Raw genomic sequence first — 22,531 nt, 5'->3', positions numbered from 1 at the left:
TTTTCACTTTACTATCGACATTGGTCCAGATCAGCTCCTGTATGTCTACCTCATTCTTTTGAACAGACATGTATGTTCCATCTCATGAATGTACCATACTTTTAAAATCAGTGCCATTTGTTCCCATGTATGTCTTCTATGTCAAACAGCTCCACATTTAATGCCCATGCACTTGTATCTTGGTGTACCTGTGTTCCTGATCCATAAGATAGAGCCATATGATAAATGCCACAAATTTCAGCTTCCTGAATCAAGTCATGTTCATTTTAAATCTGGATAACTGTTGACAAATGGTACTCCTCCCTCTTCTCCAACATAGGGCTCTTTCTCCAAGAGAGTGTGGGAACGTGTAATACTGATTTGTATCATATCTCATCTGAGTTCACTTTGAAATAGATGAGCCCTTTTTTGCGTCGTATAGGATTGGATTTGTTGGTATGGATTTTGCTGTCCATAAATGAAATTTTTGTGGTGGTGTCAGTGATGTGCATATGGGTTATGTGGGAAAGAGTTGGAAGAACAAGGATGACAAAGGGCTTGAGTGTTTATGCGGTGGAACTTCACTGGCTGAAGTTCATTCACTGTGCTGGGACCAGGGAAACAGGAGAGGGCATGAAATCGGTCCTCCAGGAGAGGAACGTTGATGGGGTGAGATGCCAGCTCAGACGGATGTGAGAATAGAAGGGGCGGGGGGTGGGGGAAGAGCGGGCAGTAGTTTGTGTACCTGACATGGTCACGAGTCACATGTGTCTAACTCAGAGATGGCAGTAACTGCACAACAGCTGCGTCAGCTTCTGTTTTGTTGCTATTTTTTTTAAAAAGACACCTTTCCCTCGGAAGATTTGGCAGATAACATTAAGATAATGTGAAGTTTTACCGCAGTAGTAATTTGCGCTACTCTGATCAAGCTGGCTGTTCTTCGAAGGTACACAGTTGTTCTTCTATGGGTATTTGCCATCAATCAGTATGACCCCCCATTGCAGGAGCCAGGTGGATTTGCCAGGCACACATTCCATGGGCAGACTCGGAATGGTGGTCTGTGCCTTCGTGCACCCAGGGCTCACCTGTCCCTGCTGCTGCTGTTCCCCCAGCTCTCAGTTTCCTATAGATGTGGTTAGGTAGATGCCAGTATGTCTGTCAGTTGATTTCATTCCTGAGATTTTGGGTCTTTGGCTTTAGTTTGGAACTTTCAGGCACACTCACAGGAAAAGGCCAAAAGAATATATGTGAGCCAGGCCTCATATACTATATATATATATATACTCTGTGTGTGTGTGTGTGTGTGTGTGTGTGTGTGTGTGTGTGTAGGGAGCCCTAGTGGTGGCGTGATTATGCAGTAGACTACCATCTGCATGGTGGACAGTTCAGAATCACCAGCAGCTCCACGAGAGAAAGACTGGGCTTTCTTGTCTTATAAACAGTTACAGTCTCAGAAACCCATAGGTTTGACTCAGTACTGACTCAAAAAATATATATCTATTATGATATAGATCACAAAAGGTATAAAAATCCAGGCCTCATGTATAATATGATGCATATCTTATACCACCCAGAAGCAGAGATAAGCAAATGAGTTACATCTAGTCTTCTCTCCAGATACCTTGTCTACCATTAGTGTCGACGGACAAGTTTACAGAAATTTCTTATTCAATATGTGAACAGATCTTCTATTTATTGTTTAATGATGTAAACAATCATCGCTTAGCCATTTAATCATCTCTTCCAAGCTGTAATTTTCAATTACAGTGCCTTCGGTGGTATAACCCCTGCCTACGGTTTTTGAGCTATGCATAGGTTTGTGTGTATATGTGTCTGAGTGACAGGATTCCTTTTTGTTTGGCTGCGAATTCTCCAAGAATGATTTCTTAGTAACAACCCCTTGCCTGAACCAGACACAGTGCCCCCTGCATGTCAGTGAGGGGGCGGCACCTGTTCCACATCCAGTTTTAATTTGGCCCTTTTAATATAAGGCCATTCAATTTAATTCCAAAGGGTTACCTTAATTTGGAAACGGGACAAACAGCAAAAGGAAACAGGAAAAATAAGATGATCAAGGACGAAGGAAGAAGCCAAATAGCTTCAGCCACAGCAATAACAACAGACACTGCTGTTGCCACTGCCGTCTGCACCCGCGCCACGCCCACAGCTCAGTTACCGGGCTGTTTACTAAGTCACCAGCTTTAGCTCACCCAGAGTGAGCCGTGCTTGCGAGGCCTGGGCAATCCAGAGTTAGCGTGAGCGTTTGGGTAGGAAGGTGGAAACAAGTCCCCGGGCTGCGCTTGTCTGGAGGAAGCAGAGACATGGGGATTTCTTTTCTTCCGCTCTCTGGTCCATTCCTTTACGACAGCCTGACTTCACTTTAGCCATAACACCCTTGCTTGAGATACCACCTATATGTTTGGGGAGAGTCTGATTCCCTGGCCATCTGTGCTGGGTGGTTCAATGGCCTAGCTTTCTGGTCTTAGTTCTAGAAGGGAAATCAAGTCAGTCTGAACCTGGAAATGGCACAACTTGCCTCCAAGAAAGGAAAGGCAGGAGGACCTGAGCCAGTACGTTCTCCTGAAGGCAGCAGCCCCTCTGTTACTACTTCCACCTGCAGCCTCTGCCACTTCAGCAAGTGCTCCACATTCTGACCAAGTGCTAGTACAGCAGACAGATCTGAGCAGGCTTGGGCCACCCAGCAGTCTCACAGATCAAGCTGTGGTCCAGGCTGGCTATTTCCCCCGTGACTTCGCGGTGACACAAAATGATCAGGTCCTGTTGGCATATGCCCTCCCTCCCCTGGGGGAGGAACAAGGTAACGCTGCTATGAGCAGACCATGTGTGAAGGCTTTGCCTTCTGTCACCTGGTGGCCATACAGCTCTGTGGTCTTTGTCTGCTCTGACCCCTGGAGCGTCTGGAAGAGGATTCTGTCTTCTGCTTCATTACGACTACTCCCGCTCCAGGAGCACCATGTAGCCATCTAGACCATCGTCCCATTCTCCTTGAATAAGGGAAAACCAAGCTGCTTGTACCTCCCTATCCACAGGATGACTACCACGCTACAATTGCTTTGATGACCCCATTTCCAATTGTCTTGATGACCCAAGTCTGCATCAATGCTAGCAAGTTGGGTTCTTTAGGAAATCTGGTATTTGTAAGAACCTCAATCTGATGCGTGTCCCTGAAGCAGAAGACGGCCTTTTCTATAAGCCAAGCTAGGAGATCATTTGGACTGACAAATGCCTCCTCAGCTTTCAGACTTAGTGAACAGCTTATTACATGAATTTATCAATTCACAGCATCAGGGTTCATTTGGATGGGAACTCCTAGTTCAAGCACTTCATCAATTTCCCAACAAAAATATTTGAGACTTGTTGCTATGGTGCTAGAGCAGTGTCAACAGTATTTCAAATACCATGGTAGAAAAGTTTGAGCAGAGCTTCCAGCCTAAGATGGACTAAATAGAAATCCCCTGAATTCTGTTTCTGAAAATTAGCCAGTGGAAATCCTATGGATCACATCAGAACAGTGATTGACACAATGCTGGAGGGTGAGCCCATTAGGTTGGAAGACACTCGTGCAGCTGGTACAGGACCAGATAACGTTTTGGTCTGGTATGCAATAAGTTGCCATTAAGTGGGGCCAACTCAATGGGAAATACTAACAAGAGCTATGACACTGTACTAGGCCCTGGGAACAGTGGTAAGTAACATAAGCAAAGGCCTAGCTCTGGTGGAGTTGATAGACAGTTCTCAGCAGCCAGCTAAGTAGGCATCTTGAGGAAAATGGACATTTGAGAAGCCAAGGAGGAATTCTTGAACCAAATCAGGTCTGACCAGTGAAGCACAGGGATTCTTTTCAGTGGATCAAGTGGCTCTTGGGATCCACTGATTTATTTCAAGATTTTGTTCACCATTCTACTGCCTTACAACCTCCAGTAGAGGAGTTATTGTCTGTGGTTTCCCGAAGTTCCTGCTTCTCGCTTTCCTAGAGCTAAAATCCCTATTTCATTCTGCCCTATGAAAGCCAAAGCCAGCCCAGACCACTGTCTCTTGATTGGCAACAACGGCCATTCTGATTCCAGAGAGAAACAGTCCCAGAGTGGCTGCTTCTGTTCTTAGTTTTCATGAACTTGAACCCAACTGTCTTGTTTGGAAAGACAATTTCCTGCATTTAGGGCTTCCCTTTGGGTTGAGTTAACTGAGCAGCCAGCGACAGTGTGCTTGGACTTTGAGGACTCCCTGGCTGGGCTAAATCTAGAGACTGTCTGTGTGCAGCCTGCTATCTTGAGAATGTGTTACCTAGGGTGCCTTTTCCAAAGAAGCCAGCATTCCAGAAGAAACTGCTATGGAGTGTAATCTTTTGATTTTCATTTTTTTCTTCTTCTCCTCATACATCTGTTTTGACACCACTTTCCATCAAATATTTAAGCCTTCAGCCAATTTTATTGTGAAATGATATATATAATTCAGGCTCTGCCTGAAGGATAATTTGCAAAAGCACTTTCAGGGTCTTCAGCCCCATCTACAGCTGATGCAAGTGGTTAAAAAGCAACAACATCTATGCATCTGTGGGGCAGCGGCATTTCTGACAGCCCCAGGGTTATATGTGGCAAGGGAGTGCTGAGAATGCCAGTCCTCTGAGGCTTGTCCATTCTGTCCAGGATCATGGAGGACAGCATGACACTGCATGGAGTCTACATTTCTGACCCTCTTTTACTTCCCATCAGGATTTTGTGCCAGTGATCGTCCCGTGGTGGCTGGTATGTTGCTGTGATATTAGAAGCTATTCCACAGGCCTTTCAAATTCCAGCAGGGTCTCCTAGGGTGGACAAGTTTCAGTGGAGCTTACAGACTAAGAGGAAGGAAGGGCAGTCCACTTACGAAAATTAGCTACTGAAAGCCTTATGATTAGCCATAACATTGACTGATCTGGTGCTAGAAGATAAGCCAAAACACAAAAGTTAGTATATCCCACCTAAATGTAAAGGCCATCTCAGAAATAGATTTGATTCATTGAACATTAGTTATGGAAGACCAGATGAACTATCAGATGACATCAAGTACAACATACACGAAGAAGAAGAAAAAAATAGATCATTTAAAATGTAGGAAAGGGGTGAGAGAGATACCAACATGGATTTCAGAAGAGACTCTGAAACTCAGTCTAGAATGTGAAGAAGCTAAAGCAACTAGAAGATATTATGAAAATAACTGAACAGAAGATTTCAAAAGGTAGCTTGAGAAGACATATGTTTTTAATTAACTGTGCAGAGACCTGGCATTGAAAACCAAAAGAGAAGAACACACTCAGCATATCTCATGCTGAAAGAACTGGAGAAAAAATCCAGATATCGAGTTGAAATATTGAAGGATTCTATGGGCAAAATAGAATGACCCAACAAACATCAAGGCACGATGGAGGGAGCGCCAAAAAACCAACTCTCTGCCGTCAAGTCCAGCCTGACTCAGAGAGACCGCTGTGGGTTCCCAAGGCTGTTCCTGAGAGGAGAAAGCCCAGTCTTTCTCCGTAGAGCTGCCAGTGGCTTCCACCTGCCAACTGCCCATGTGAATCGCAGCCCAACTCATAGCCACTGCACCACCAAGGCGCACAGACTCGCTCTATCCACTCAGTCGTTTCAAGAGATAGCATATGATCAAGAAATGATCATATTAACGGAAGTGGTGTAAGCTGCATTGAAGGGCTTAGTGAAAAAATAGTGTTCCAGGAATTCATAGACTACCAATGGAAATGTTTTCACAACCTGATGTAGTGCTGGAGGCATTGGCTTGTCTATACAAAGAAACTTGGAAGACGAGTCCCTCGCCAATGACCCGGAAGCTGTCCATGTGTGTGCCCATTCCACAGGAAGGGGACCCAATGAAATGCTGAAGGTAATTCAAGCACAGTGGCAGCAGCATGTCAACACAGAGCTACCAGAAATGAAAGGAGGATTACGAAGAAATAGAACAAGGGGTATTATTGCTGACCTAAGATTAATTTGAATGAAAAGCGGAGAATCCCAGAAAAATGTGTTGTTTTTTATTGACTATGCAAAGTCATCTGACTGTGTAAATCATAACAAACTCTGGATAATATTGGAGCAAACAAGAATTCTAGGACACTTCATTGTGCTCATGAGGAACCTACTCATAAACCTAGAGGCAGTTGTTCAAACAGAACCAGGAGACACCGCCTGGTTTAAAACCAGAAAAAGTGGGTGTCAGATTTGTATCCTTTTGCCACTCTCATTCTACTTGTATGCTGAGCAAGTAATTTGAAAAGCTGGGCTATGTGAAGAAGAGGTTGGTATCAGGACTTGGGGAAGGCATATTAACAACTTTCGATAAGCAGATAATATATCTTGCTTGCTGAAAGGGAAGAGATCTTGAAGCATTTCTTGATGAAGATCAAATATTACAACTCTGTAAAGAAAACAAAGATCCTCACAATGGGACAAATAAACAACATAACGATGAGCAGAAAAACAATGGAAATTGTGCAGTAGGCAGATCTGCTGCGTCCGGCTTTATTAAAGTATCAAAGAGTAAAGATGTCGCTTTGAGGGCTAAGATGTGCTTGACACAAGTCACTGTCTTTGCCTCCTATGTCCATGTAAACTACGTGATGACTAGGGAAGTCTGAAGAAGAATTAGTACATCAGAATCATGTTTGCAAAGAATATGGATCATACATGGACTTCCAGAAGAGTGAACAAATCTTCCCTGGAAGAAGTGCAGGCAAAATGTCCCTTAGACGTGAGCATGGCTGAAGATGCTGTCTCATGGGCTTTAGGCATATTCTAAGGAGAGATCAAACCCTGGACAAGGAGATCGTGCTTGGTACAGTAGAGAACCCTGGAGAATACGGAAAGCTTTCAGCAAGATGATTGACACGTTGCCACAACAATGGGTTTAGACATAGGATTTATTGTGAGGATGACGTAGGATGGGGCACTGTTTTCTTTTATTGTGCATGGAGTTGGAATCACCTGGATGGGGATACTGTCATAGGTTGAATTTTGTCCCCCAAAATATGTGTCACCTTAGTTAAACCATGATTCTCAGTGTTTTGACTGTTTTGTAATAATGTGATTATTCCCATCACGTGATCTGATGTGACCCCCCCCACCCCCAATAAAAGGGGGTGCAGGACATACCACAGGAAACTCCCTGTATATCAGATCAAACCTGTGCCCTGAATAAGGGTGGGGTGAGAAAAGCAGGAAGAGCCAGAAGGACCTGACTATCACTAAACAGAAGAGCCAGGAGCCCAGCATGTCCTTTCGACCTAGGATCCCTGCACTGAAAACCTCAAGAGATCTCAATGGAATGCCAAAGCCACAATTGTTGAAAGGAGACAAAACTTCCCCCAGAGTCAACACAGATAGAAAAACTTCCCCGAGAGATAGAAACTATTTCCTTAGAGCCAGCACCTTGAATTTAGTCTTCTAGCTTCCGAAGTTATGTGAGAACAAATCGTTGTTTGTCAAGGACATCTATTTGTGATATTCTTGTTATGTTACCACAACTCTAGGTAGATAAGACGTGCCAAGTTTATTTTATCCTCAAATCCCATAGCCAAGGACCGGCGTAATCCATTTCAACACCTATTTTTGCTCTTGAGCCCTGGGCCGGGCAAACAGAACCCCAAACTGATGGATAGTGGTCTAGAGTAGAAAGGCTGCTTTGGATTTCTGACACTGTAACCATAGGAGCAGAGAGCTTCATCTTTCACTGGAGAAAGTGGCTGGTGGGTTAGACTTGTTGACCTCTCCGTTAACAGCACAACGTATAACCCAGTGCATCACGAGGTCACCCCAACAGAAGTCGGAAAAATACTTTTTCTGGGTTGCATTTGTCTGATACCCTGTAAACTATATCCCTGTGGAGCAAGAAAGCAAAAAACATCTGCATGTGAAAACCTGGAGGTCTTTGTTCACCATGGATGGATAGCTTATGTGCGCTAAGAAGTTGTCTTTTGTTTTCCTATTTATGGAAGCATTTCCAGAATAAAATTTTTTCTCTTGTACTTCTTTTTTTTTTTTTAACTTTCATGAGCCATTACTGAGCACTTTGACTTTCCTGACAGGAAATCTCCAGTTTCTTATTATAACAAATTGTACCCGAAGAGCAGGACATCAAATCCTAGGGAGTCTTTGGGGATACATTGAGTTTCTCCTGTTGAATCAATCTCTTGGTTGACTGCCCCTGCAGCTACAGAGTAGCTATCTCTTTTCTTTTTCATGCTCTTGGAATAGAAAGTAGGCAGGGCACATTTTTTCCTATAGGAAGCCAAGAAAGATCAGGCAGGCCCAGAGAATGGGAATAGACGTAACTTTGCAAAGCTCAAAGAAGAATTGATTAAAGTCAACTTAATTTTAGGCAAAGTACATGTTTTGTGATTTTAAAAGTCACACTCACATGCTGTTTTTCTGCGTGCTCTGAGTGTAGTTCATACTGAGTTTTCAGAAATTCTCTAAGGATACATGAATAGAGCTTTCATTAAATCGCACAAATAAAACTGATTTGTCAAACCTCATAAATTTAATAGCTCACGGAGAATGGTGATTGCCTTTGTAAAGGACAGTAAGAAGCCCTTGAAAGAAATGAAAGATAGGGAGCCAGTTGCCCCCCAAGATAATAGATCCATGGCTTTTGAAATAGCCAGGTTATTTTAAACAATAAAAAGATCCTTTGGACTTGTCAAAAGCTCTGAGCTTATGAGAGCATATTGGCTAGAATATTCCAGGAAAGTGGCTCATCCAGGTGCTAGGAAACTGGAGGAAGAGGGAAGCAGTCTGCTGTAACCATGGAGCCGGGCAGAGGGTGAGGACTTGGGAAGCAATGAGGAAGAATTGACAGCACCTTGTTCAGCAAAGAGTGAAATGTATGATGGAAATGGTTCTTAGCACACAAAGGACACCAATCATACTACAATACTGTCGTTCAGAATTAAAGACGAACAAATCTGTTCTTACCTGTAATGGGAAATGCCCCTGTACTGTCCTTTCAAAGTAAGATAAATTGGGTTGAACAATCATAAAAGCATCTGCCAGCTATTTGTTAATATAATCTTTCAAGAGGAATAGGTGAAAGTACTTTAAGCACTCCCCTTACCTTTCAACTTTCTTACCCTGCAAAGTAATTGCTGTTGTTTATTAAGAGTCTGCTGTGGACCAAGCAACTTGCTAATCTAAAGTTTGTAACCGCATTGAGGAGGAAGTTAGTTTTCCCTCCTCCCCTACCCCATCCACTGAGAGTTCAGACTCAGCCCTCAAGTTCATGTAGCTTATTTATTTTTGTTTTTTTGGTTTTGATTGAGTCAGCTTCTGTCATATTTGCTTGACTGTAAGCACTATTCTATCCTTCCTTCCTATTACATGACTTTATCAAAATTATTTCTCTTACAAATGGCAAAAAAAAAAAACCCCATAGAACTACCTGATCTCAAGAAAGGAAGTTCACTGCTTACACAACTTCAAAACCAGGGGCACATCTGACAAGACCAAATACAGAGATGAGTCTACATCTTCAGTGGGTACCTGTCCCTCTCTGTCTTTCCCTCCCTGTTCCCTAGATGTCTCCTGCAGCTCAGCTTCTTCCTCGGAGTTGACCTCATCCTTCCCCAGTACTGATGATTTTCTCCACAATATGGTAGAGAAGATGGTTTACAGTGGTCCCCGGTTTACATGCTTCTAGCTCTGTAACTGGAAAGAAAAGTTTCTGGTCCTTCAGCTCCAAATGAAAATATAAGTATGTTGAACAGATGTCTCATGAGACCGTCCACTGGACCAAAGGGAATGAAGTGCTGACAGTCTGTCTAGAAACACCTTACTGGAATGAGACAGGAAGTCTTCAAAAGTTTTGACTGTGAGTGGATGCTGGACAAACCAGAAGACCACCATACTGTGCCCCTGTAGAAAGACCTATAAACAGTTCAGAAAGAAAAGTGAAGGTAGTAAAGAGAAATTGAAACCTGTTAAAGACTGTGGCGTGAGAAAGAAGCAGCAGTAAACCATTAGAGTGATTCATTAGGAATGAAGTTCTGAAAGAGCAAGTTCAGTGAATTTCAAAAGTTCTGGCAGAACTCATCCCAACTAGACGATCAGCCAGTGCCCGGGCGGAAGTTGGGTAGTTGGAGGAGGAAAAGTTGGGTTGGGAGGCTGAGAAGCATAGGGGTGTTGTGTAAGGACCTGCTGTGCTGGATGACAGGGTGTGACCCATTCCAATGGTCTTCTCTCCCCGTGCACAATACTTACTTCTGGCTGTGGGGGTTAAAGAAAGCAACCAGAAAACCATTCCATTTGAAAATGCCAAATTACAGGTGAGACAATATGGTACCCGAGGATTCATTCTCTGTTGACGGTACATTGTCTGTGGATAGTAAAATAAGGGCAAGTGAGGATTATTTAGACCTGTTTAAACAATTTTTGTTTGTACCATACTTATTAGCAGAATGATGGACTACTTTGGGAAAGTACAATATGCCTCAAAGCTCCATTTTTCATTTTAAGTCAAAGGCTTAGAGATATGAGCACATAGAAATGATATATATCAAATTTACCAACTTACAAAACTGAGAAGAATAACTAACTCTGGGAGACTAAATTAAAAATGATCTCTTTGTTCAATTCAAACAAATTGAACTTAAACAGCAATACATGGGAAAATCTACATTAGGAATTTAAAGATCAGTGATCATCTGGAGAATATTTTCCTGCTATTTTGTAGTGGATTATTTTGGGCAGTCGCACTAGCATCACGTTCCTCCTGCTGAACAAAGCCTCTCACTTCCTAGCCATGTAGTTCATAGAGACAGAGATGGAAGATATGTTGAGAAACAGTAGTTTCACTTTATGTTTTAGTTTTAATAAGGTTTCCGTGGTTTTATAGTGTTCTTTTTGACATACCTTCATATGAATTTAAGTTCATAAATATTAGAAGAATTCATGAAAAGAAAAACTTAAAAATGCTTTAAATTTTCACCACAGTTATAAATAATATTCAGAAATGTGTACTAGGTTTTGAGATTGGGAAGTGTGAAGCCTCCTACTTTGTTCTTCTTTAGTAGTACTTTGCTTATTCTGGATTTTCCTTTCCATATTGCTTTAGCGCTTAGTATTTTCATCTCTTTACAGAATGGTGTTAGAATCTGGATCGGGATTATATTATATTGGCTAGTATTAATATTTTCACAATATTAAGTCTTCCCATCCTCTCCTCTGGTGCCCTGTAGTAGTATTTTGTTGTTTTCTTTGTATAAGTATTTTGTGTCTCAGTTTCGATTTATTCCTAAGAATTCCCATCTTTTGGACAGCTATTGTAAATGTTACTGTTTTCCTGATTTTTAGTATAGAGAAACCCAATTGATTTTTGTATATTCATTTGTATCCTACCATTTTGTTGAATCTTTCTTGTTTCCAGCAGTTGTTTGCTGAATTTCTGGCAGTTTTTAATGTGTAGTATCATGTCTTCTGAAGATATAGTATTACTTGTTGTTTCCAGTTTGGATGCCTGTTCTTTGTCCTTTCTTCCCTTTAGCTCTAAGAGTCCCAGCAAAATAGTGAATATGAGTGATGATAAAGGACAGCCTTGTTCCCATTTGCACAGGGAATGTTTTGGCCATTGGGTACGAATATAGGTCCTTAACTATGTTGAGGAATTTCCCTTCTATTCCTATTTTATCTGTTCACTCCTAGTTAAGAAAATTAAAGCTCTAGATTATGTTATCCTCTCTCCCTTCCCATTAAAATAATAGTGATTTTTAAATTATTTTATTGGCTACATGGAAATGTCAAACTATATCCTTAAACTGTTCTTTCTTGTTCCATCTACTTACATGGTCGTATCTCTTGACTTCCCACTGTAGTCATACTAGGTAGTAGTTATGTACTCTCACACTTAAGGGAGAATTGGAATATAACATTTTCAATTCAAAATTATTTTTGAAGATCATTTTAAGAGCCCTTTACATTGTCTTCTAAAATGTACTATTCCTGGTGCTAGTTGGATTATGGTTCCTTTGTATGTTATCTACTTGATCTTTTTATTTATCATTTTATTGCGGCCTCATACAAGTCTTATCACAATCCATACATACATCAGTTGTGTCAAGCACATTCGTTGTCCTAATCATTCTCAAGACATTTGCTCTCCACTTAAGCCCTTGGCATCAGCTCCTCATTTTCCCCCTGCTTGATCTTTCTGTAAGCTTTTCTGTAAATCTCTGTCTCTTTGATTTTCTAGACGTTCACCTAGATTTGTTTAAAAGAAATAAACTCACTGCCATCAAGTCAGTTCTGACTAACAGTGACCCTGTAGGACAGAGTAGCATTGCTCCATCAGGTTTCTACGGCTGTGATATTTATGAATGCGGATTGTCACATTTTTCTCCCACATAGAGGGTGGGTTTGAACATCTGACCTTGCCGTTAACAACTGAGTGCTGTACCCACAGAAATAAATCACCATTTCTTTGCTTGTGTCTTGCTGCGGTTGTCAGGTGCCAGCGAGTCAGATCCAAGTCCTACGAGTATATTTCCCTCATGTACTCACAAGCACAACCCAGTCCTGCATCCGCCTACCCTTGTGGCTGTTCGAGTCCACTGTTGGAGCCGCTGAGTCTGTTCTTTCCCACCGGTCCTCCACTTTACCAAGCATGAGGTCCTTCTCTGGGACCTGGTCCCTGCTGATACAGGGCCAATGGATGAGGGATGAAGTCTCCCCATCCTTGCTTCCAAGAAGCCATCCAGCTGTACTTCCATAACAGATTTTTTTTCATTAATCTGGCAGTTCATGGTACAGTCAATATTCTTTGCCAAGCATATAATTAAAATGCATTCAGTCTTCTCCAGTCTGCTTTGATCATTGCCCGGCTTTTACATGCATATGGAACTGTTGAATGCATTGGAAATACCACGGATTGGATCAGGCACACATTCGTTCTCAAAGTGACGTCTTTGGTCTTTAACCCTTTAAAGAGGTCTTGCGCAGCAGAGTTGTCCAGTGCAATGCATCATTTCATTTCTTGACTGCTGCTTGTATATTGAATGTGATTCCAAGTAAAATGAAATCTTTGATAACGCCAATCTTTTCTCTGTTTATCATGATGTTACCTATTGGTTTAGTTGTGAGGGTTTTTGTTTTCTTCACATTGGGTTGTAAATGGATTCATACTGAAGGCTATAATCTTTGATCTACATTCGTAAGTGCTTTAAGTGCTCTTTGCTTTCAGCAGACAAGGCTCTCTCTCTCTTTTTTAAATACTTTTACTGAGGGCTCTTACATCTCTTATTACATCCATACATTCCTCCAATGTGTCAAGCACATTTGCACATATGCCACCATCATCATTTTCAAAACATTCTCTTTCCACTTGAGCCCCTGATATCAGCTCCCCATTTCTTCCCCCCCCCCCCGACACCCTCCCTCATGAACCCTTGATAAGTCACAGATTATTTTTTCCATATCTTACATCATCGTCCATCACTCCTCACCCACTTTTTCGTTATCCGTCCCCCTGGGAGGGGGTTCTAGGTTGATCACAAGGCTGTCTTATATGCATATTATAAGTTGTTAGTGCACCTGCCTCCAATACTGATGCCACACTGTTCTTCATATAGTCCAGTTTCTCAGAGTTAGCATACAAATTAGCATATGGATTGAGTAAGGATGGTGAAAGAATATAACCCTTCAAGCATATTTCCTGATTTTAAACCATACAGTCTTCCTATGTTATGTCTGATCCATTTCTTGGCTTATATACAGGTGCCACGTGCTCGCAATTAAGTGTTCTAGAATTCTCATTTAGACTCCGCATAGTCAAATGTCTTTGTATACTCAATAAAACACAAGTAAACATCTTTCTACTATTTTCTGCTTTTAGCCAAGAGTCCCCTAATGTCAGAAAAGATCCATTCCATATCCTCCTCTGAATCCAGCTAGAATTTCTGGAAGCTTCCTGTTGCTATACTGCTGCAGTCCTTTTTGATTTATCTTCAGCAAAATTTTACTTGCTTGTGTCAATGATGGTATTTTCAATATTTTATGCATTCCATTGGGTTACCTTTCTTTGGCATGGCCACAATGTGGGCCTCTCCCAGTCAGCTGGCATGGTAGATGTCCTCCAAACATCTTGTCATAGACAAATGAGCTCCTCTAGCACTGTATCAGTATGTTGAAACATCTCAGTTAGTATTCTGTGAATTCCTGTAGCCTTATTTGTCAACAGTGTCATCAGTGCAGCTTGGACCTCTTCCTTCAGTACTATCAGTTCTTGATCATAAGCTACCTCCGGAAATGATGGAGCATTGATTAGTTGTTCTTGTTGTAGTGATGTGTATTATTTCCACCTTCTTGGATGCTTCCTGCATCATTCAGTATTTTGCCCACATTGTTTTTAGGAGCCATTGAGTTGAGTCCCACACATAGCAACCCTAAGTGAGTGCAACAGAATCTTTTACTGTTGCAAACCAAAGCTTAGATCTTTTTTCTCTACGTTTTTCATCCTAGAAATGCCAAAGGTGTTCTCTCCTTTTAGTTTTCTAACTCCAAGTCTTTTCATATTTCATTATAATGGCTAGGCTCAGTTTATACTGAGCTGGACCCTCATTATCCATCTTTATACATTCCATTCAAATTCTTATGACTTCTAAATTTCCCAACTTCATACTTTACCCATTCCACGTTCTGATTACAGATGTCTCCCTCCCACGTTTCTTGCTCACAGAAATACCAGTCACCATCAACTCTGGCCGTGGGTTGGGTTGTTTTGGAAGTCCTTTGCTGTTGTGTAGTTTGCTTTGCTCCGTCTTCCTTTAACTCTTAACAAGTTTGCTCTATTTTTCTTTCCTTTTTACTTTCCTATTATTTTTTCCTGTTCTCTCATTCTAAAAGGCATAGTAGTGAAATACTAAACTTCTGCATTTATAATATCTTGGACTTTGTGCTTTATATTCTGGGAAATATGCTTTATTTTTACAACAAGACCTGTATAATCCATTTGTCTTTTAGCCTATCTATAGAATTGCATATTCATCACAATAATTTTTATAGCATTTCATTATCCCAACATAAAAAAATGCTTTACCTTTTATCCACCCCTCCTCAGTCTTCTCTCCCTGCCCCTAACCTTAGGTATCTGCTGTCTATTAATCTTTAGGAAAACCAGGTGCCAGGGTGTCCTCCCACCTCACAGTGGTACCAGGTGTGTCAGAGTACATCTGTCCTCCATGGGGTTTTTAATTGATGATTTTTCAGAAATATGCTACCAAGTCTTTTTTTTTTTTAACTCAAGGTGCCTCTCGGTAGACATGAACCTTCAACCCTTTGGTGAACAGCTAAGTACATTAACCAGTGATGCCAGCCAAGAACTTCTGTATTGAGAATACGGAATTAGAAAAGCTGGGTTTTAGCTCAGGAGGATTCAATATGGAAATCAGTAAAAGACCTTGTTTGGGAAGGAGGGAAATGAATGCAACTGAGCTTCAGGGGAGCCCATGTTCTAGAAAAAATTATGTGGGCTTAGGACCTTGGTAATCCCTGAGAGAGATTAGTATTGAAGGTCAGCAGTCAAACCATTTTATCATGATCACCTTCACTTCTACATTGAGAGTCTACAGGTCATCCCACCAAAGATAATAACACAATGGTATTGGGCTTTCGGGTTTTCAAGTGTGGGGTCTTGTCTGCCTTCTGCCTCTCTCTAACTCTTGAATCTATCACACAATGGGTATTACATATTTCTAACAAAAAATTCAGCATATTATATTTGTGTAATCCTTTATATTTTGTAAAGTCCTTCTACTTGCTTATCTTGTGTTTTATCAGTGAGGCTCCAACTGTCGAGCCCTCTCCTACCTTAGGCTTACAGTACCAGTTCCTAATTCTGTCTTTATCAATGTTTTATACTTTTTGCTAAAAAGGCCTAGGCATTTATATTTTTAGTGTCAGGCAGTAGCAAACCTACACCTAAATATACTTCTGAAGATACTGCAGGTGTTACTGACCTTGATTTAGATTGCCGTGAGCTCTAGCAGATTGTTGAATGCCTCGTCCAAAGCCACACGCTCCTCTCAGTGGCAGAACTGTTCAAGCTTAAAGGGTTCTACTATTGCTCATTCTCTACTGGACTCCCAAGATAAAGGTCCAGCTTCTAGTTGATGCCCATGCCCAGACACCAGCATCAGGGAGCAGAGTTGGGCAAGGGTATCCTGCAGATGTCTCTTTTAAGTAGTGGACCCAGGGATGCCATGGTTTGGGCAGTAGGTCAAGGGTTCCTAATGCTAAGTTCCCTAAGCACAGAAGGTACTGTTCTGTCTAACCCAAAACAAGCAAGGGAAGCCCACCCATCTCTTCACCTTCCCACCCACCTCCCTAACATTTCAGTTCTAGTTATGAAATAACTCAGAACTTTTCTAAACAAAGAGAATTACTGAATACCTTTATTTTCCCAATTCTCATTCTGAATGAGCCTTTTAATCTCATGTTATGGCATGGTCTTAAAATATAAGATCTAAGGAGAATAGAGGAGAAAATAAAATTAGGGATCTATTTTTAACTGCAAAGTCCTTGGGGACGTTCGCCCATTGGGCCAGTCCACAGCAGCTCTCAGAGGTGAGTCAGGCAACACAGTGTGTTGTGCTGCAGACGTTCTCTCTGAAAAGTACCCTCGCCTGCATGCTTGTCAACCAAGTCTATTTCATGCCTGCCTTTCCCCAGACACACCGTATGTGTTTTGAGTAGAACTATGAGCTGGCCGTGCCTGGAGAAGGTGGCTTCAGTCTGTTGGAGGATTGAACCAAATTCCCCAGAGATAGGCCAGATATCTCTAGGGATTTCCAAAGGCCTTTCACCCCAAGTTAATGTGGAATTTGGCACCGGGAAGAGGTTTGCTTCGACCAAGATTTTTAAATCCAGAGGTAGCAATTTAAGAGGACCAAACTTAGGCATTATCAGGATAATAAAACATGCAAAGATAATGGGGCTCCTCTTCTGCTAGGCTTCTTCCGTCCATACCAACGCGCTCTATACCAACAATGCTGAGAGTCAGAAGCCTGCTCATTCAAGTATTAGAATTCTGTGCTCCACGTGCTGACTAGCACCGGCCCCAACCATGCTACAACCATTCAGATGCCTTTCTCATGACTTCCCATAATCTTGATAAAAAAGAAGTTGATGCTTGGAACTTTCAGTGGCTTCTGGGGCCCTGCCTGATTAATATGGCTGGCCTCTCTTCAGATTGGCCTGTGATTGTGCCATATGGTAGGCTATTAAGTATTTTGAAAAATCACCTTTGTAGTTGTCGTTCTTAGGTGTCCTTGAGCTTGTTCTATAGCAGTCCCGTGTACAGCAAAGCAAAACAGTGCCTGGTCTCGTGCTATCCTCACAATGACTATGTTTGAGCCTATTGTTGCCGCCACTGTGCCAACCCATTTCACTGAAGGTCTGTTTCGTGTTCACTGACCCTCTCTTCAGCATATTGTCTTTCTCCATGGACTCAAACCAAACCAAATGCATTGCCAAATTCACTTTGCTATAGCATCCATATTTTCAGTGAGGTCTTCATGAGGGCAAGCATCAAGCAGGGCGTTTTATAAGAAATAATTATTCTTAGATTGGGGCTAGAATTAAATGCAAGCCCAAATCCATCCATATATCTATGGTTTATATATGTCTCTGTTTCACTCTGAGACATCATTATCATTTTATGATAGAGAAAATTATCAATCATCTCCCTGGGGCATAAGGTAATTCTATCGATAGTTTCTTTAATATAACCAATGCTATAGAATTTAAAACACTGTTGAGCAAAGGACATTATATCAGTATAGGGCAGCTTCAGACTACAATACATGAATTGCCGAGTTGTACAAATTAACTTCTTAAGTGACTGGACACTATTTGCACAAAAATGGGGATTGGTGATATTGTCGATAGGGCAGAACCTTCAGTAGCATTCACAAAGGCAGAACCATGCCTACAAAACGAATACAAGTACCAGCAATTCTTGGTCACATGCTGCCTTCTCAGATTGTTGAACACCAACCAGCTCTTTTTGGTACAGGGCTTCTGTATAAACCTTCCATCGTCTTTTAATGCCTCCTGTATTTCTCAATATTTTGCCTTTAGAATCCTTCAATATTTCAACTCAAGGATTGAATTTTTCCTATAGTCCTTTCTGATTCAGAGATACTCAATATATTCTTTCCTTCTGGTTTTCAAACTCCGATTCTTTGCACATTTCATCATAATACTGGACTTTGTCACTTTGCGGTACACTTTGAAAATTTCTACAGTACTTTCTGGTACTTCATTATTACTTCCTTTCAATTTAGCTACTCTTTGTTCTAGAGCAAACTTCAGAGTATCTTCTGACATCCATTTTGGTCTTTCTTGGCTACCAATTTAAAGATCCTTTGCTTTCTACATGTATGGTGTCCTTGATGCCATCTCAAAACTCATCTGGTCTTCAGTCATTAGTATTCGATGCATCAAATCTATTCTTGATATGATTTCTAGATTAAGTTAGAATATAGTCAAGGACATGATTTGTCTCTCATAGACTTGTCATTCTCTTCCTCATCAACTTGAACTTGTATGTGAGGAATTGATGGTTTGTTACATAGTTGGACCCTGGCCTGATTCTGACTGAACAGACTGAGTTTCTCTATTGTCTCTTTATACAGATGTTATTTGATTCCTGTGTATAACAGGCACTGTTTATGTTATTGATAAAAGGTATTTGCAATGAATATTTATCTGTATATTTTACAAAATTCTATCATGATTTCTAGTGTCATCTCTGTCACCAAGGTTATTATTTTCCAACTATTGATTCTTTTTTATGCCAATCATCAATACCTATCAATGCATTGGGGTTGCTAATTGATCAATTTCAGACTGAAGAAGTTGGTAACAGTCCAATTTCTTCATCTGGCACTAGTGATTGGTCTGTAAATTTGAATAATTGCCATGTTAACTGGTCTTCTATGTAGGCAGATGGATGTTATTCTATATGTGTATTATACTATCACTGACAACATTGCACTTCAGGATCGATCTTCCTAAGACTGATTAGGAGGAAGAGCCTGACAGTCTACTTCTTTAAAAAACTGCCCCAGTGTTCTGGCTTGCACTGGAGTAATATTTGAGACAGTGTCAGAAGGGGAGCCACTCAGATCAGCAGCCCTCACCATATGGCTAGGGAAGCGTTGCCTCTTCAAAGTAGAGAAGTGAGACAAAACCCCTCAAAGTGGGGTTAGCCCTATCGATGTGGATGGACAAAGGCTTTTGGAACCTTCATTTGTTGATGTGTAATGACTCAAAATGAGGAGAAACCAGTTGTAAATACCCATGAGCTATCAGAATGTGACATGTATGCAGCATGAAGCTAGGACAAGGAGAAGCCCCAAATTACATGGCATGCATGAAGGCCAATCATGGGCAGCAGTGAGCGGAAATGAACTGGTATTGGTCATTTGGCTCTGCTGTGCCAGAAATGACAAATTAATGAGGAAGTGTGTCACAGTCGCCATTAAAAATCATCCTCAACTGGGGGCTGGGGCTGTTGAAATGAATACCGTGTTCCTCTCTGATACCCCAGTACTTCAACACATGGAAGGCAAAGTTTTTAGCACATACTTGCCTTTGGTCTTGATAGTAAAACACACAAATTGAGCCGTAGGCGTCGCCCCTGTGTCAAAGTCAAGGCCTCGTAGTAACAGACCTCCTGGCTGCGGGACCATGCTCGCAGGGCTTCTCTTCCTTATAAGAGCATGCCTGAGAACCAAAGACTGCATGCCGTCCCCAGGCCCGTTTTAACCTGTCAGCAACAGGAAATGTTAAGGACAGTGCGCAGACTGTATACTGCATGGCAGGGTGCACTGCAGCAGATGGAACGTGTCACCCACCCCACCCCCCTCCCAACTCAAAGCGCATGCGCGTTGGGTGGCCTGAAGTTGAGCCTGAAGTTAACTTTCATAAATACATACAGTCTCCTTTCTCGAGAGGATGTCCAGCAAGATATTGGTGTCCCACCAGTGTTGTGCTGTGTGTGTATCCCACGTGGGACCAAAGGTTGAAACACCCCTTGGCTGAGAAAGGAAAGTTCTAGGGATAGTGATTTCAGCTTTATTTGAAGTCCAGCTCCTGGACGCAGCCTCAGCCAGGCCATCACAGACTGAGTCATGGCTTTGGCTTCATCCCATCTCATCCACTTAAATCTGCTTCTGTTTCTATCTAACCCGAATGGTGTCATCTTAGCCCCCTGGCCATGGAAATATTTCAAACTGGTAAAATTAGCCAGAAGTCTACATACTTTCCCAGTGGCTTCAGAGACTCCTCTATAGGTCACACCCTACAGAATGACTGAATGTTTGGCAGGAAATGGGGCTTCTGGTGCTGGCAGAAGGATCTTGACCATGGGGGCTCAAGCATGAGATGCAAGGGTGTGTCCAGATGTTTTGTGGGGGATCCAAACCAGCTTCCAACTGAACACTTAAGAGAATCTTTCAGCGACATGCTATTATTCAATTAAGGAAAATGAAATCATAAGCTTCTCATAAACAACAATCATGGAACTCTAATATTCTTCTTTAGCCTTTATACCCTACAGGTACAAAAGAGATAAAGATCATGAAAAATTTAGTCAAAGTTACTTATCACTGTGATATAATGTCCAGTGGTCAAAAATGACTCAGAAAACCTTCAGACGTGGAAGGTAAAGAATGACTAGATACAAACTGTGATTGGAATCTTAAAGAAGGAAGTGTTTAGTGCCCATATAGATAAATGAAGGGACATCATTTAATGAGATACAAAACTGTAAAAATGTTGGTGTTACAGCAAAGTATGGTGAAGAAATTAGATGGTGCTCAGCTATCAGATACAATAGCGTCTGAGGTCTTAAAAGCTTGTTTTCAAACAAGCAGCCATCTAAGTGAGACGTCAACCAAGTCCACATGGAAGAAGCACACCAACATCTGTGATCCAAGGATTATAAATTACATAATCCAAATCCAAAGGAGGGAATAGTACCAGAGGTTAAATTGTGAGATTCCGGTTTGCAGAAGGCACTGAAAGCCCCAAATACATTAGCACAGGGAATAAGCCTCAGTGATTTCCCTTTAACCATAATTGAGGGATGGGGATAAACTGTGTACCAAACAGAGTACTGGAGAGACGACCATAGTAGATTAAAATTATCAATCTGATTTGAACAGTTAAAACCTTGTCACTTGATCTCCCCTCTGATACACTTAGGACTTGATCTGGTTTTTAACATATTCTGTGGTTTTCATTTTTTCATGTTGGTGTTTATCTGTGTTGTGTTTTGTCATTCTGGATAGCCTTCTGGAATCTGCTATGTGTTTTTCTTTTTTTTTTGCTCAATGAAACCCAGGATAGATAACTCTTATAGCGATAACAACTAGCACATTGGTTCCTGGAGGGTGCCATGGGGGAGGTGAGGCGGGGAGTGCAAGGGGGAGCAGATAGCAAGGAGTTCCAGAAGGAAGAAATGTTTTGAGGCTGATTTGGGTAGCAATTGTACAAGACCGCTTGATAGGATTGAACTATAGACTGGTATGGTGTCTACATTAGCTCCTAATGAAATGGTTTGGTGGGGGGTGGAGAAAGAAACAAAACTGTACACATGTGCAATCAAGTGTTTCTCCCCACCGCCCTCCCTCCAGAAACAGAACTGTTATTAAATCAATGGGGAGCTTACAAGTGATGATGACCTAGAATCCCCAAAATAGAGCAGGATGTCTTTCTAAACTCAGTGGTCTCTGGCTCCCTAAGGTTCCGTGGAGTGTACACTGGGAGATGGTGCTTTAAACGATCCATTTGAAATAGGATAGATTTTTTGGTGATTGTAGGTGATATGTTTTTGAAGGAGTGCATTACAGAGACATATTTAATGGAAGAATTTTTGAATCCAGAGGGGCTCTCATAGAAATGAGCCCTGAGGAGGAGACCCAACTTCTTGATCTGTCCCATATTTATTGAGCCAAGCATCAGGTCTGACGAGACAGATCCTGTTAAGACAGAATGTACTAAGGATGTCCAGACCTGCCCATTTATTAGACAGTAAGCCTGAAAGACACAGCTGGCAAAGGCATTGCCTCCACCGCCAGGGAATGCAGTGAGCTTTAGGAAGCTTATATCTGTCACTGAGAAGGGAAACAAATTCTACTCATTTAAGATCGCCTTGGGGAATACCTGGCACGTTTTCCAATATAAAACTGCCAATTTGTGAGCCAAGACTTTCCTTTACACACACATAGAAGTAAATCCTTGTCTTTCTGCAGAAGCAGCATTTCTTTTTTGACGGTCAACTTGAAGGTTGTTTACTCACAGAGATTTCCTCAATTGCTATCAGTTAAAAGTAAGAATGCCATTTCATCAGCTGCGTTATTAATATAATGCCCTGCTCCAGACTTGACCTTCCATCACTAGAAAGCATTGCAAACAACCTCAACCAAATTAAAACTGCGCTATCGAACCGAGTTCCAATGTTAGCAGCCTTTGGGCGAGCAATACCAGGT

The 22,531-nt window shown here is 41.6% G+C and overlaps 1 protein-coding gene across 2 annotated transcripts in view; it reads left to right on the top strand.

The window, feature by feature from the left end:
* SMYD3 (SET and MYND domain containing 3) overlaps nucleotides 1-22,531 on the top strand; it is a 775,649-nt gene that overhangs the window by 669,047 nt on the left and 84,071 nt on the right. The gene's annotated exons all lie outside the window — the stretch shown is intronic.

Source organism: Echinops telfairi, unplaced genomic scaffold (genome assembly GCF_000313985.2).
Source record: "Echinops telfairi isolate 266 unplaced genomic scaffold, ASM31398v2 ScPeMD7_7424;HRSCAF=8462, whole genome shotgun sequence".
Lineage (NCBI taxonomy): Eukaryota > Metazoa > Chordata > Mammalia > Afrosoricida > Tenrecidae > Echinops > Echinops telfairi.
This window is presented reverse-complemented; position numbering and strand designations above follow the sequence as displayed.